This window comes from Prionailurus viverrinus, unplaced genomic scaffold (assembly GCF_022837055.1).
Source record: "Prionailurus viverrinus isolate Anna unplaced genomic scaffold, UM_Priviv_1.0 scaffold_65, whole genome shotgun sequence".
NCBI classification, from domain to species: domain Eukaryota; kingdom Metazoa; phylum Chordata; class Mammalia; order Carnivora; family Felidae; genus Prionailurus; species Prionailurus viverrinus.
This window is the reverse complement of record NW_025927627.1, coordinates 235,172-241,162: the sequence shown is the minus strand read 5'-3', so window position 1 is coordinate 241,162 and position 5,991 is coordinate 235,172. Positions and strand designations below refer to the sequence as shown.

Sequence of the window (5,991 nt, the reverse complement as noted above, 5' to 3'; positions counted from 1 at the left end):
TCTTTGTGCCTCCTGCTTCTGAATCTGTTTCCTTCCCCGATTGAAGGAAGTTTTCATCTATTGTGTCTTCAAATAAATTTTCTGGTTCCATTTGTCAGAATTCTCAGAATGAGAAATAGGACAGGAAAGACCTATTGAAGCTTCTCTGATGAGTCACTGGATTTGCATGCGTGGAGGATACATTCGGGACTCAAATGAACAACCTACCTTTAATTTCAAAGAACTAGAAAAAGACAACAATCTACGTCCAATGTTCTCAAAACGGAGAAAGGAATACATATGAGAGTGGAAACCAATGAAATAGAGACCATGAAATCAATAGAAAATAGGAAGAAGACCAACAGTGGGTTTTCGAAAGAGTGAAACAAAATTGTCAAGACTATACATAGACTATGCTAAGACAGAGAGACGACCCAATTCAAAATAACTATAAATAAAAGAGAAGACATTACACCTGATACCAAAGAAATATAAAGGAAACAAAGAGGCGACTATGTGCAAATTAGATGCCAGCAAACCACTTACCTAGAAGAAATGGATAGGTTCTTAGAAACACACAACCTACCAAGACTGTATTAGGAAGATATAGAAGGTTTGCACAGACCCATTAAAGGAAGACTGCATCAATACAAGAAGATAACCAATGCAAGTAAATTGAGTTAGTAATGGAAATTCTCTCAGGGAAGAAAAGCCCAGGAACAGGTGCATTCACTGGTGAATTTGAACAACCGTTGTAGAAGAAACTAACAGCAGTCCTCTCACTGATTAAAAAGGGATAAACACCTCCAAACTCATTTCATGAGACTGGAATACCCTGGTAGGAAGCCAGAAAAGGATACTACTTGAACAGAAAACTATAGGCCAGTATCCCCGTGATGAATATAGATGAATAATTCCCAATAATATACAAGCAAACCAAATTCAGCATCACCTTAAAAGGATCATTGACCGTGATGAAGGGCTTTTTTCCCTGTAAAGGAAGGATGTTTCAGAAATGCAAATCAATAAATGTGACTCCTCACATACTTGAATGAAAAAAAATCAACCAGAAACCAGAATCTTAAGTATAAATAGCAAAGGCAGGGTTACTAGAAGGGAGGTGGGCAGGGGGATGGGTTTAATGGGTGATGGGCTAAGGAGGGCGCTAGTAGTGAGGAACACTTGGTGTTGTATGTAAGTGATGGATGACTACATTCTATACCTGAAACTAACACTACACTGTATGTTAACCAACTGGAATTTAATTAAACACTTGAACAAATAAATTCTAAAGAAATACATAAATAAATTTAACCTAAAATAAATAAATACATTTTAAAAATTAAAAAGAAAACTCATGTGACGATGTCAATAGACACAGAAAAAAAAAGTTCTGAGAAAATTTGGTATCCATTTGTGCTAAAAATCTCTTTAGAATTCTGTGTAGAAGGAACATATCTCAACATAAGAAAGGCCATGTATGTGAAGCCCACAGCTAACATCATACTCAATAGTGAGATTGTGAAAGATTTTCCTCTAAGATCAGGCACAAGACAAGGATGCCCTAGATATGTGAAGGGGATTGGTTGATGCAGGCTTCTGTTTATGGAATGAATAAATCACAGGTAGAAGACATAGCATAGGGAAAATAGAGAATGGTACTGGAGTGGTGATGCATGGTGAGAGACGATAGCTACACCTGTGTTAGCGTAGCAGCATGTATACACTTGTCCCATCACTATGTTGTTCATCTGAAACTAATGTAACACAGTGTGTCAGCTATTCCCAAATAACATGATTTTTTAAAAATAAGGTAAAGGAATGAAATAAAAAGTTTAATGTAAAAGAACCTGTTCCTATCTAATCAAGAAATGCAATAAAGTTCCAAAATAGAAAGTCACAGATCAAATTCTGTAGCATTCCTATACACTAACCAAATTATCTAAGAGGGAAAGAAAACAATCCCATTTACAATAGCATCAAAACCAATAAAATTTATAGGAACAAATTTAGCTAAGGAAGTGAAAGACCTCTCTACAGAAAACTGTAAAACCTGTGTGCAGAAATGGAAGAAATTCAATTTGTATGAAAGAAACAGGAGACTCCGCCCACCAACTCCAGTTATACACCACAGCACAGGAGAAGTGCCCTGCAGGTCCTCACCACACCAGGGACTATCCAAAATGACCAAGCGGAAGAATTCCCCTCAGAAGAATCTCCAGGAAATAACAACAGCTAAGGAGCTGATCAAAAAGAATTTAAATAATATAACAGAAAGTGAATTTTAGAATAATAGTCATAAAATTAATCGCTGGGCTTGAAAACAGTATAGCTGGCACAAAAACAGACACATAGACCAATGGAATAGAATAGAAACCCCAGAACTAGACCCACAAACGTATGGCCAACTCATCTTTGACAAAGCAGGAAAGAACATCCAATGGATGTAAGTTTTATGCAATTAGAAACACATATCTTCAAATGTATTTGGAACCACAAAAAGACCCCAAGTAGCCAATGCAAGAAAGAACAAAACAGGTGGCATCACACTTCTTGATTTCAAGCTGCATTCTAACACAAAGAAATCAGTTATGTCATTGGCATAGGCACACACACACAAGGCAATGGAATGGAAATTGAGAGCCCAAACTAAAGCCATGCATGCACAGTCAACTAGTATTTGACAAGGGAGTCAAGAATACTCAGTGGAGAAGAGTAGTCTCTTGAATAACTGGAGCTGGGAAAATTGGATAGTCACATGTATAAGATTAAAGCTTAGCACCTTATGTTACATCACTCCAAGAATTAACTTGAAATGGATTAAAGATGTAAACGAATGATATGAAAACAAAATTCTTCCTCACCATTTCAGCTCTTATTATGCCAAGACGTAGCTGTTGAAGTGGTGAAGGGCTGGATAGAGAGTAGTCCTGGAAATAGAAGCCTGTGTGTGTGAAACAGACTTTCTTTAGTAGTCTGTAATTATCCCCCTGATGCTTTAAGAGTAGCCACTTCCTTCCCTACATTTTCAGGCACAGCTAGTACCATGCTTGCTGCCAGCAATGCACTGCTTTGTCTCCACAAATGCCTAGAAGCTCTAGGTTGGACCCATTGGGAAGGGTGGAGTTTTGTGGCAGTAATGCTGCCCTGTTGAAACCAGGTGGAGGGGAAGGAGAGAAGTGCCATTCCGGCTTCACTGGGGTTCAGGTATGTTAGTGTTGGTGTTGGATTTTTCACCTTTTACTCTAACACATCTCAAAAGTTTAATTTCTGTCCGGCATGTCAAAATGGCTTCCAGAACAGTTCCTCCTTTCTCAGAAGTGCCCTCCGTGTCATACCCCGTTGGGCTGCTCTTTATCACCATCCAGGGTCTTTGGGCCACCACCAACTTCTCCAACCTGGTGGCCTCTGGGACCTCACCCTCCACCTCCACCATCTGGAAAGATGATTGAAACAGTATGAGTTGACTTATAAAACACGTTTTGTATTTTTACTTGTTGAGTGTTTGGAGAGGATGCAGTGATGGCACCACAGGGCTTTCAGGTTAGCCTGAGTGAGGACAGTGTAATGTGCTTCAAATTTCTCAGGAAATGAATGAAATGGGCAGTCGTTTCCACCCAGTGAGCTGGGCAACACATGTCTCTGAGAAGGAAAGAGGCCTTATACATGCTGACTCCCTAGGATGTAGCTTGTACAGAGACCATGTGCTGGGCTCTCTGAGGGATGAAACACACCCCTAACTTTATTTCTAGCTAGTTGAGACCTGAACTGTTCACAGATGCTTGATTAGTTATAAAAACTCCTGAACCAGGGCCATGTAGACCTTCCTCAAAGGACAGGATCAGATCTCCCTCTTGTCCTCAAGGGTCACCTGAGGCACCTGAAAAACCCTCTGCCCCTAGTACGGGACATGAGAATGTGAAAGAGTTGAATATAATGAAACCTGTTGCGGATGGTTTGTTTTTCTTGCACACAGTCTATGCAAGTCAGAATCAACTTCCATCCCCCTCCATCTTTTATGAGACCTAGGACATGGTGCAACTCCCATGGGGAATATCAGTTGTGTCTCTACCATGGATGCAGAGAAAGACAAGGTAAATTCTGTTGCCTATTTCAGTTGCAATGCTTTCTGGAAAATTTATCTGACCTTGTCTGGTTTTCTATGCCCTCTGGTATTTTTACTGTTTGATTTACATCCTCACAAGCCTCCAGACTTCTCCAGTTTAAGATCATCATGTTAGCTAGTGCCTCTGGACGCCACAAGTGTGTGGAGGTGGAGGACCACGTGGCTATCACTTTGTGTTTGTGGAAATAACTTGAGGAGAATGACACTTCACTGCACCCTCAAGTCTTCTGGAGCATGGGACACCTTTCTCACTTTCTTTGCATGGGATTATCCTGATTATTTTCATTTTTTTTCCTATTTCAGAGTAGGCCATGAATTTGTTCAGAATGTCTGCTATGAGCCTCGTGACTGGAAAAGATAACAACACTTTCCAACATTATATTGTGTGCTTTGTGCAGTGTTGAGGGTTCTTAGTTAAATTTCAGAACTCATTACTGGTCCTTCTGTGTTGGTCAATGTGCAATAGAGAAGTTCTCCCAAGCTTTGCGCAGTGGCAGTATCATAGCCAATGAGGTTTATCCGAGGCGCGATTATTGCTCATCGAGAATTTCTCCAGTTGTCCCCTAGGTGGAAATACTCTGAATTTTCAGAAGCGGCATGTGTAATCGAAAATGTACGTGGAACTTCAGTCGTGAAGGGAGAGAATCAGTGATTACCTGCAGGGCCAGTAACTCACAGAGTTCTTCAGTTGTATTTATATGAGCAGGTTCAATTGTGTCCCAGGAACAGTTGCAACTGGTACTTTGTCTCATGATGCCTTATGGGAGTTTTACACCTGAAATTGAGACATGTTTCTGTTCATTCTTTTACGTAGAATTTCTACCTCCCTTTTACAATGGGACAAAATAGCTCTGCAATTCATATTGTATTTAAAAGCTGAATTACCTGTGAATTAAGGTAAACACTCTTAAGACCATGAATGTGCACAGGTAACGTGTTTCTCTCAGAAAACACATTTCTAGGCCCCCTGCAGGACTCCAGGAATCCCCATCTCCTCAAAGGTCTCTGTGCCCTTGCACAGAAGATGTCTTTGTCAGTGAGGGAAGCAGAGTAAGGACATGAATGGGATGGCAATTTGAGCTTTGACCCTGGGGTGGCCCTGAATCTCTGTGTGGTGCTGGGCTTTTCTTTCATTCCTTCATGTTTTGTCTGTTCTCAATGTGTAAGTAAAAAGTCTGCAGATCTGGTGGAAGAGGGGTGTCCTGAACACAGATGCCTGCCTCTCTGGAATACGTTCCTTTATTAGACTGGCATTACTGCCATCAATCTTCAAGAATAGGATTCCTTGGCTTTCTGCATTTGTAACCATGTGCAGTGATGTGTGGAGACAGTAGTTTCTCCTTGTGCATCTGGTACCTTCAGGCTGTAGGTGGGACCTCATAGGAGGTCCTCGTGAGACCTTCAGGTTGTAAGTGGGATCTCGTGGGAGGGTAGAGTTTTCTGGCACTGATGCTGCATTCTACTAGAACCCGTGAATGAACAAGGGGCCAGGTGCTGACACCTGCTTCATTGTGTTTCAGCTCCTGTGGGCGTTCTACTTCTGTCTGTCATACCAACATACCTGTCGCTTCTGTTCTGTAGGTCCTTATGGTTGCAAGAGGACCTCCTCTTTTACCAGGTCCACCCTGCATGCCCTCCCCCACAGATCCCCTTTATCACTGTTCATGGACTCTATAAGTCACCACCAGCTCATTGGTGCCCTCAGTGACCTCCACCTCGACTATTTGTAAGATGATCTGAACAGTATGAGTTGACATGTTCAGCATATTCATCTACTGTCTTGTTGAGTCTCTGAGAAGATGTAGAGATGGCCTCACAGGCTTTTCAATGCAAGGGTGCTGCTGACTGAAACACTGTTAAGATTCCTCAAGTTTCTTAGGCCATAC

At 41.2% G+C, this 5,991-nt stretch overlaps 1 pseudogene; it reads left to right on the top strand.

Annotated features, from left to right (window-relative positions):
- Window positions 1–4,584: 4,584 nt before the first annotated feature.
- Window positions 4,585–4,737, top strand: LOC125159834 (uncharacterized; annotated as a pseudogene).
- Window positions 4,738–5,991: the final 1,254 nt, after the last annotated feature.